The sequence below is a fragment of the Petaurus breviceps genome, unplaced genomic scaffold (assembly GCF_028583685.1).
Source record: "Petaurus breviceps papuanus isolate PSGF00001 unplaced genomic scaffold, PetGlider_PUasm1.0 90804, whole genome shotgun sequence".
Taxonomy (NCBI): domain Eukaryota; kingdom Metazoa; phylum Chordata; class Mammalia; order Diprotodontia; family Petauridae; genus Petaurus; species Petaurus breviceps.
This window is the reverse complement of record NW_027187348.1, coordinates 3,482,760-3,493,929: the sequence shown is the minus strand read 5'-3', so window position 1 is coordinate 3,493,929 and position 11,170 is coordinate 3,482,760.

The window sequence follows — 11,170 nt, the reverse complement described above, 5'->3', positions numbered from 1 at the left end:
TCTCAAGACCTTCACTTTCTTCTTGTATAAAAGGAAGGGGTTGGATAGCTGCAGCTAGGTGGCTCAGTGAACAGAGCATCCTGCCCCCCACCCCCAAGCAGGAGGTCCTGAGTTCAAATCTGACCTTAGACATTTAACACAAAACTAGCTGTATGACCTTGGGCAAGTCATTTAACCCCAATTGCCCTACCTACCTACCAAAAAAGCCAAAAAAAATGAAGGGGTTAGATTTGAGCCCCCAAAGGTCCATTGCTACTCTAATTCCATTTTTTCCCCTTTAAGTGTTGGAGTCAATCTTCCTAGTCAGGGGATGGACTGGTTTTGACTGCTAGGCTGCAAAGATTTCTAATGACTCTTGCCTTGCACATAGTAGGTGCTTTGCTTGATAAATAATAATCAATTGACTAGGACTTCACCCCGTAGATGATACAAACCCTTCTTTGCACTGTGGTCTTGCTATCAATAAAGCAAGGACAAAGGATAGTTTTCCCATAGAATTGGCAAAGATTAAAGTAGGTTTTGAAATAAAAGGAGTGACTGAAGGGTAAAGCTTGATGACAACACATGGCCTGTCCCCAGTCTCTAGGGAAAGGCCATGTGTTGGGAATAGACTTTCACTTTCTTTAGTTACTGTTTTTATGGGGGTTAGGGATAAGGGGGAACTAATCAGACATCTGGGCAGAGTAAAATATTCTTCCCCAAGTTTTCTGGCCACATTCCCATGATGCAAAGTCCCCGGGTAATGTTCCCAGGAGCCAAATGATATCTGGCCCTTCCCCATCCTAGAAAAATGGTAAGCAAAGTAGGTTCTCTAATATGTCCTAGGTCTGAAGGTTATATTTTCTGAACAAAAAATATGGGCCTATGTTCTGATAAAGAGTTATTTTTTATTTGAGATTTTTCCCTTCCTTTTTGTTCCTTCTCTTCTTTCATTCTTTTCCTCATTTCTCTTCCTTCCTTCCTTTCTTCCTTCTTTCCTTCCTTCCTTCCTTCCTTCCTTCCTTCCTTCCTTCCTTCCTTCCTTCCTTCCTTCCTTCCTTCCTTCCTTCCTTCCCTCTTGACTTAAGAGGACCAGAGGAGGTTATAATGTTTGAAATAAAATCTGAAAGGCATAGAACATGGCAGCACATTATGATAGAAAGAACACTGAAAAAATTCAGTTGTCAGAAGATGGGGGTTCAAATCTAGATTCTATCCTGTGATACTGGGCAAGTCCCTCATCTCTCTGGGCAGACTAAGGTTCCTTTTTCACTTTAAATCTATATGATTCCTAAAGTAAGCATTGCCTTATCTTCTGAGGGAAAGACTCCCTTCATCCCTGGATACTTCCATGGGCTAATATGGGTTAAAATGTGTATACAGAATTTTTAATGCTTGGTGGAAGCACTGCAATTCCTTGAGTGATGCTGAAAGTCTTCAGGGGAAGGCAGAGGGTTCACTAGAGGATAAAGTTCTATGAATCCAAATGGAACTCTATAAAAGGAGGGGAGGGGGGAATGTCCAGGAGGAGCTCGGGATAATTTGGTTCTCTGGCGACTGGGAAAGGTGAAGGGAGTTGGAGGAGCAAACACAGAAGCAAACTGTTCTCCACTGACAGGCCAACCCCGATTGGGCCTCCCGGCGATTTGCCAGAGTTCACTTCTCAAATGATTCTGTTACAGTACCAGCCCTCCAGCTGTCTGCAGCTGTATGCCTTCCAGACCTCCACAGCTGGCGTTTCAAATAGAAATGGCCTCTCTTTCGGAGACGGTTCACCAGAATAGACAGTTTCAGATGCACAATGTGCAAAAACATGGTCAGAAAGGCAGGGGTTTCTTCCTCGCATGGTCCATTTTGAACCTTTTGTGCTTGCTGAAATGGAGAGCTACTGTAAAGAATGCAGCACCAATGTCCCTTGGGGGTGAGGGGTGGTGGGACTGGGGCTGGGAGAGGTGTAAAATGTGTATGTGTTCTTGTCTGTACATATGTGTGTTCTGCATTTACATATATGTGCACATAAGACACTTTGTATACATATTTATGTGCTCTTATATCTCTATATGCATTTGTACATACGTATTTTCCTAGAAATATAGAATCTAAGCTCTTTTAAAATACTGCAGGAGAGGAAAGGGTTTAGAATTTTCTCTCTTGAAAATAGACTAGGAGTTGAATTTCAAGCCTTTCTGAGGTAGATCCAGTTGGGTTGGGTTCAAGATAATAACTGAATTAAAAGTAAGTCCGATCTGGCACAAACAATAGTTCATGGCTGTATCCCATTTTCATTTAAATCAGAGGCTGGTGCTTTCATCTGTTCTTATTGACATACATTTCAACTATTGACTTCTTGTTGCCTTGTGTATGAAGCTCACACCCCCAGGGGAATCTCACTGCATAAAGAAGGGCTTTTTCCACCCCCAGCCCCCAATGTTTTAAATGCTGGAAGCTTCCAACCTGCCTCCTTCTGAAGGTTAAGTCCATGTCTTGGCTAGGCTGGTTTTTTAGAGCTCGATAAATTCTAATGCAAAGTGGTGGGTGATTTTGAAAAATGCATTTATATTCATTCTTTCTCCTCTCTCTTTCTCCCCTCTGTTCATCCTTCACTTGGCATCTCAAGTTTGGCCTTCTCTCTCATTCTCTCTCTCTCTCTCTCTCTCTCTCTCTCTCACTCTCTCCCTCCTACCCATTTTTCTCCTTTATTTTCTCCTTTTTCTCTTTCCTTTTTCTATTTTTCCTTTTTCTTTTTTTCTCTTCTCTCTCCCCCTTTTATTTCTTTCTCTACTCTTTCCTTTCTGTCTATCCCTCTTTCTCCCCTTTTTCTCCTCCCTCTCTTCTTCTCCCTCCTCCTCCTTTCTCTGTCTCTGTCTTTCTCTCCGTCTGTCTCTGTCTCTCCCTCCCTCTCTTCTCTTTGTCTCTGTCTCTCCCCTTCTCTCTCTCCCCCTCCCTCCCTCTCTCCCTCCCTCTCTTCTTCTCTCTTTGTCTCTATCTCTGTCTGTCTCTATGTCTCTGTCTCTTTCTCTGTCTCTCTCCCTCCCTCTCTTCTCTCTTTGTCTCTGTCTCTGCCTCTCTCTGTCTCTGTCTCTGTCTCTGTCTCTCTGTCTGTCTCTGTCTGTCTCTCTGTCTCTGTCTCTCTGTCTGTCTCTCTGTCTCTGTCTGTCTCTGTCTGTCTCTCTCTGTCTCTCTCTCTCTCTGTGTCTATCTGTCTGTCTGTCTGTCTGTCTCTCTCTCTCTCACTCTCTCTTTCTCTCTCTCTCTGTATTTCCCCCCTCTCATGACACAGGCTCACTTTTGCCAATTTAAATAAATATTGGGGGAGGCACCCTTCACTGCCCTTAGCAAAACACCATCCAAAATGCACTTTCCCTCATTGCCCAGGGGACCCAGGGACAGAAGACCTTGTTTCACAAAGCCACCAGCCTGGTGGAGTGGGAAATCACTCTCAACAATGGGTCGAATGAAAGGCCTTTTCAAACCTGGATATATTTGAATGCACCAATTGCCAACTTGCTGCTTCCGGCTTTATTGATTTTCCCTCCCTTCTTCTTTGAGTAGAAACTTAGAGCCCAGCAAATGAAAAGAAAGGGCTTTTTAACATAGGCAAAGATTAAAGACCCTGGAAAAGAAACCCGGATGTTTCAGGGTGCCTGCTTAGTGAACAGAGCCCGGAAACAAGGTAGTTAATATTTCCCCCTCCTGGCGAACCTTCCTTTGTCTTTCTGCGGGTGCTTGGCGCAGCCCTGGCTCGTGCTTTGTCTTCATTTGTCCCTGCCTTCGCCCCAGCCAGCGCTGAGAGAATCCACCTACATTCCATCACTGCCCGGTGCAGGATTGGGGGAGGGGGCCTGTTCTGGGGAGGGGAATGGGATGGGATGGGACGGAATAGAAGGGCAGGCCCAGGGGATCGGTGGACCCATGTACAACACTGCTGGGCCCCAGGGCTCCACATTTTTGCTGGTTTATTTTCAAAGTTTGCCAAAAGTTGCTGGATGGAATAGTCTGGATTCAGTGCCCCTGTTCCTCATCTCTGGTTTGTAGCCAAGGTTTTGCATCTGCCCTAAATCCCTCTGGTCCATGTCCGGCCCTGGAGACACATATTCATTTTTGTTAGACTTTAACCCTTGACTTACACTTCTCTGGCATTCAATTTCCTGAGCCACTTGTGAACGCCTCACCTCCTCCATACTGGTGAGCAGAAAGTATCCTCTGCAGGCTTCATACTCTCTTTCTCTGCTGAATATATTCATATATACAAAAATATATATGTATGTACACACACCCATACCCACACATATATATGTACACACACACACACACCTATATGTGTTCCTTTCTGCCATACTAGGTGACTAGCATGGTTTGAAGCCCAAATCTACATTTTGTCACTATTATCATCTTTATCTTTATCAGGATAAATTCTTTGGGTAATTTCCATCAGCTTTGCCTCTGGAGTCCTAAAATTGGAAGGGAGCTCAGTGGAGGGAGGATGGTAGCTTTAGGGTCAGAAGGGTTCTTAAAGGCCATTAAATAGCACCACCCATACCCCCCCCCCCATTTGAGAGTTGAGAAAATTGAAGCAAAGAGTGGTTATCAACTTGCCCAAGATCACACAGCTCATAAGTGTCTTCTGGCTCCCAGCGTAGCTTCAGATGGACCATGCCATCAACCTCTAGGCCTTGGACCCTGAACAAGAATCCCTTCTATGACAATGTCTATTACATCAGGTCGTCCAGCTTCCACTTGAAGATGTCCAGTGTTGGGGTGGGGGTGGGGGGACACCCACTACTTCCTGAGGCAGCCCATTCCACTTTTGAATAGATAATTGTTAGTAAGCCAAAATCAGACTCTGCAAATTCTGCCCATTGCTTCTCATTCTGCCTGCTGCTGCCAAATTTCTTCCAAAGAACAGCCCTTCCCATTTATTTTATGACCCTCTGTTTCCCTTCCTTCATGCCTTCTTCCTCCCCTCCTCTCCCCTACCCCAAGTCATAGGACCATAGATTTAGAGCTCAAAGGGGCCTTAGAGATCATCTTGTCCATTGTTTGTTTGTTTGTTTGTTTGTTTTCAGTTATGTCTGAAATCTTCTTGAACCCATTTGGAGTTTTCTTGGCAAAGATAGAGGAGTGGTTTGCCATTTCCTTCTCCAGCTCATTTTACAGATGAGGAAACTGAGGCAAATAGGGTTAAGTAACTTGCCTAGGGTCACATAGCTAGGAAGTGTCTGGGGCAAGATTTGAACTCAGGGACATGAATCTTCATGATTCCAAGCCCAGCGCTCTATCCAATGCACCACCTAGGTATTCAACCCTTTCATTTAACAGATGAGAAAACTGAAGCATAGAGCTTAAGTTACTTTTCCAAAGTCACACAAGTAGCAAATTGCAGAGCTGCAATTTGAACCCAAGTACTCTGACTCCAAATCCTTTGTTATCTTTACAATCAGGCCCTGGGGTCAAATACAACCTAAATAAATAAAGGTATACCTTCTTGGGTCTACTGGTGGTACCATTTTAAAGCAATATGCTCCTACTCAGTATGCTAGAATATATACCTTTTTACTGAATGAATGAAATCAACATCCTAAATTATTTTATCCAGCAACCATTTATCTACTGTGTGCCAGAAACATTGCCAAGCACTGGGGAAACAATCAGTACCCGTGACTGGCCGCTACAACAAGAATAATTTGCCCAAAAAGTTCTAACCCTGTATTCTGCAGTTATGAACTCCAACCAGTAGGTGTCTTGTTTTCCTTCAGTGCAGTTTTAATAGAACCCTCTCAGTATTTTCCCAACAGCACCTCTAACTCTCAGCAAGGTGGTGATTCCCAATGAGGCTTGCAGTGAGCTGTTAACTTGTCCCAACTCAGATCTTTATGCCAAATGGGGGGAATGTAAACCCACAGCAAGCAGTAAAAGTTTGAAGACAATCACCCTCTTCTGTCAACTGAAGTTGTTGAGTTTCCTATGACTCCAATTGGAAATTTCTTGAGTCTATGCAATATGTAAGATGTCCCAATGTGTTGGATGTTCAGATGGAAACCATCAAGCCAGACAAGGCAAACATGTTCACTGTGCTGTAGGCAGGAGTCAGCAGGCACAAGATATGCATAGACTGTCCTTTCTCTGTAGCCACAGACACCACCTAATACAAGTTTCCTGGATGTTCCCATGGGAGTCTCTTTCCATCCCACACACTATGGATCCAGATGAAACAATGAAAGTGCATATGTGTGTGTGGGGAGGAGGGGAGGGGGGGAGTTGAAGGCAGAGTACATCATGCCAATATTGACAACATATCCAGATAATTTTGAGGAATAAAATTAATATCATATCTATTCATTGCCTCAAATTGTTATAAATGTTTAGGGCCTACATGGTCATTGAACCAGATCGCTGATCATTTTACTCTTTCTATGAGACACAGATGAAACTTCTATCCTGGTCTCTGCTCTGCTCCTTTAGTTAGTGGTAGGTAGTTCACTTATTTATTCCTAACTGTATTCCTTAAATATTCACTAAGTCCCTAGTATGTGTCCAGCTAGATGCTTTGGATGATACAAAGAGAAATAAAACATATAGTCTTTGCCATCAGTCAGAGATATCACAACTTCATTTTACACAAGAGCAAATGGAGACCCAAAGAAGTTATTTGCCCAGGCTCAAAGCAAATGGCATCACAAGTGGGATTTGAACCCCAGTTCTTTAATTTCATAACCACCACACTTTCCAGTATGTTCCATACCTCTCAAGGACAGTATGATCTTATTTGGGAGATAAGATATATCAAATAATTATAATGCAAGAAAAGTATCAAGTACTATAGGCAGGGAAAGGGGAAACTACTTTTACCTGGAGGTATCAGAGAAGGTATCTGAAGAAGTTGGAGGAGGATGAGGAGGATAAAAATGAGGAGAATGACAATAATAACAGATCCTCAGTCAGCCCCAGACCATGCTTGGTATCCATCTTTCCATATGCCCTACTCTCTCCCCATTCCCAACTCTTGCTTTACTAATCAAATCAATGCTACCACTTCTGGAAATTTGGGACAATTTCTAACCCTCTGGCTCTACTCATCTTTCCTGTGACTAAACAAAAACTCTCTTTTATGGCCACCATCCCTCTCTATATGTCTTCTCCCCCTATTAAAATGTAAGCTCCCTGAAAGCAAAGATGTCCTACTTTTAAATTTGTATCCCCATTGCCAGGTACAGAGTAGATACTTAATTCTTCCTTTTGACTCTATCCGTGAGATCTGATAATTAACAAGGATAAGCTTGATTAGAAACTAAAATACCCACAAAGATCAACAGAATCAGTCGCACTCAATGCCCATTCTTGCTCTTAAATGCAGTGTTATGATTTAAGGATAAACATTGTGACTATCACAAAATCACAGAATTTCAGAATTGAAAGAGGTGTCAGTGGTCATCTAGTCCAATCTATACCCTGGAAAGAATCCGTACTAAAATGTTGTAGACAAGAGGCTATCTGTACTTGGCTAGAAGACCTCCCGTGAAGAGCAACCTAGTACCTCCCCAGGCAGTCTCCAGATTTGATATCTCTAATTGTTTGCAAACCTTTTCCCCCTGACATAAAGCTAAAATTTGTCTCTTTGCAACTTCCACCTATGGCTCTAAGTTATGAATGCTGGCACCAAACAAAACGTGTCTAAACCCTTTTCAAATACTTAAATACAACTATCATTTCTCTCTAGTCTTCTCATGGTTAAACATCCTTAATTCCCACAATTGGCTTCCTAATGTCATAAACTACAGACTGTTCTGTTCACTGTACACTGTTCTGATTATTGTTTTCTGGACATTTTCCAGCATTTCAAACATCCTTCCTGAGGATGGTTCCTGGGACTGAACATAATACTCTATCTGTAGTCTACCCAGGGCAGAGTGCAAGGGGACTATCAACTCCCTAGTCCCTACAAGCTACACCTCTCAATATCAGCCATGATCTTGTGTGTGTGTGTGTGTGTGTGTGTGTGTTTATGGGTCTGTCACATCCCTTTGCAGACTCATAATGTGTTTGCAGCTCACTAAAACCCATAGATCTTTTTCAGATAAATTAACCAGGACTCACTCAGACTATCAACTGAATTGATGATGGATTTTATTTGGCTCCCTCATTTCACTGGAAGGGACTCTTGTAGACTTCCAGGGGAAGCCTAGAGCCAAGTTTAACTGACTTTCTGCTCTCTCGCGGTCACAGGGCAGTATAGTATGCTAGGAAGATTCCTATACTCTGAAGGTCTGCATTTGACTATTAAGATAAATACAAATAATTTCCATAATTTGAATAAATCACATCTTACTTCTTTCTAATATTCTGGTGTGTTAAAAGTTGACTACATGTAGTGTTTGGAGTTGTTTTGGTTTTAGTTTTTGTTTTTAAGTCCTCAGTAAGCCAGAGTCCTCTGTGGAATGACTCTCCTCTCTGTTTGTTGATGCTTAAAAATCCAATTGCACAATACTTTGACTGAAAATGAGAGGCAATCAGGAAAGGGCCCTTGTCACCTCCAGGGAATAATGAAAGTCATTCAGTTCCTCCCACTGTCACAGCTCCGTCACCCATGGACATAGGATCGCTTGGCAAAAGTTATGGGGCAATAAATTAGAGTCAATTAGGAGGAATGGTGTCTTCACACCATGTATAGTCAAATGCTAGGGTCTCCCACTACAGGAGGTCATTGAGTCAAATTTCATCAGGACACTTTTAAGAGACTGGCTCATTTCAAAGCCAACCATAACACAGGGAGTTATTTGACTTAGATGAAGAGGTTCCAACTGAGGATCTCTTGCACTTAAATTCTGTACTAACTCCCTCATTTGATAGAATAATCAAACTAAAACTACATATTTTATAAAGTTTTTACAAATGCAAAGAATGAAATAATCTATGTTCTCAAAGAATATACATTCTGGATCTTGGGCATGTCACTTAACACCAATTGCCCTGCAAAAAGCAAAAAAAAGAAGAATATACATTCTGATGGATGAGACAACAGGGGGTAGGAGGAGAGAGGGGAAGAAGCAATCATTTATTAAGTGCCTACTATGTGCTCGGCACTATGCGAAACACTACAAATACCTTGAGAGGTAGGTGTCATTATTACCTCTGTTTTACAGTTGAGGAAACCGAGGAAAGTCACATTAAGTGACTTGTCCCGAGTCACACAGTAAGTGTCTGAGACTGGATTTGAACTCAGGTCTTACTGACTCCAGGCCCAGTTCTCTATCTACTATCACCCAGCTATTTAACCAGGTAGAACATCAAGTATTTATATAAACATATATTGACTAGCTCTAGGCTAGATTAGAAGTCTAGAAGGACAACTATGTAACCTTACTTAGCAAGTCATTAAATATCCCTGAGCTTGTTTCCACCTGTGTAAAATGAAAAGATCTCTTTCAACTTCATAGTTCTTGATAAAGTCTTGTGTACCTGGATGTAATTATTTGTTGATTTTCTATTCCCTCCATGAGAATATTGTTCTGAATTGATTATAAGCATCTTCTGTTGTCCCAGATGTTGACTAAGTGTGTATCCTGGAAAACTACAACGTGTATAGGAACAGAGAGGACTTCATTGGAAATATAAAGGTGAAGGGAGTCTTACTTCATTAGCTAGCCAATGACACCACAAAAGATTCCCTGAATATTACATTAGAAATAACTCAGTGTTCACTGAAGGGAGAGACAGAGAAAGAGAAAGACAGAGAGGCAAGAGACAGAGACAGATAGACAGACAGAAATAGAGCGAGAGAAACATAGAGGAGAGAGAGAGAGAGAGAGAGAGAGAGAGAGAGAGAGAGAGAGAGAGAGAGAGAGAGAGAGATACAGACAAAGAGGGAGACAGAGACAGACAGACAGACAGACAGACAGACAGAGAAACCCAGAGATAGAAAGAGAATATTTCTCAAGTACTACTTATTTTGATTCAGGAACTCTGTTGATACAAATACAAGCAAACAAGACAGTCCCTGACCTCAAATACCTTCCATTCTCATGGGGAAGACAACACACATAAAAGAGAATTATAAAGGGAGAAGAAAAACATAACTTCATGGGGACAAGGTGTCTTGTGAGGAGGTGAAGAAGTATAGAAAATGAATTGAGTTGGATGTAAAATGAACATGGCTGGGTCCCCACTTGAAATGGTGGTCTAGATTAGGATCTAGACCTAGATCACCAATCAGGAGAAGAGGCTACATGTGCAAAGGAAGAGAAGCAGAATTCAATTTAATTCAATTCAATGAACTATCAATTGCTTATTAAGTTCAAGGGATTATAATAAATGCTGGGGTTACAAAAAATGAAAAAAAAATTCTGTTTTTTTTTTATACTATAAACTCAAAGAGTTTATAGTATAACTGGGATGATAAGACATGAATACAAGTATAATACAAGATACAATATAATAGGGTCAAAGAAGAGATCATTATGGACAAAGTACCATAAGAAAATGTGAGGGGCAAAAGATCACTTTCAGCTGGAGAGATCAGGGAAGTTTTCCTGGAGGTGATGATGCCTGATGGGCATTTGAAGAATGAGAAGGATTTCAATAGGTAAATATGAAGAGAGAGCACATTGTGGACCCAAGGAACAGTCTAGAAGAATGTAATGTGGAGACCCAAGAGGCGGCAACAACATCTAATAGTCCAACTCTTTGAGGGTAGGATTTGCTTCATTCTTAATATTTAGATCCTGAGAGCCTAGCAGAGTGCCTGGCACATAATAGGAGCTTAATAAATGCTTGTTGATTAATTGATAGATCAGTTTTAGAGGAAGCCTGGGCCTATGAGTCAGGACCTGGAATCAGGAAGGCATGAGTTCAAATTTGGCCTCAGATACTGACTAGCTGTGTGATCCTGGGCTTAACCTCTCTTTACCTTAATTCACTGGAGAAGGAAATAACAAATTGCTCCAGTATCTTTGCCAGGAAAACCCCATGGACCATATTGGCAAGCTATCGTTCATGAGGGCACAAAGAGTCGGACATGACTGAACAACTAAACAGCAGCAACATGAAGGGGACTAAAGTAAAATAAAATGAGAAGAATAGTTAGGAACTAGCTCATGAAAGGTTTTAAACACCAGGCTAAGGAGTTTCTAATTATCCTTTAGGTCAATGGTCTCCAAAATGGAGATGTACATACTTCAAGGGTTGGGCAAGACAA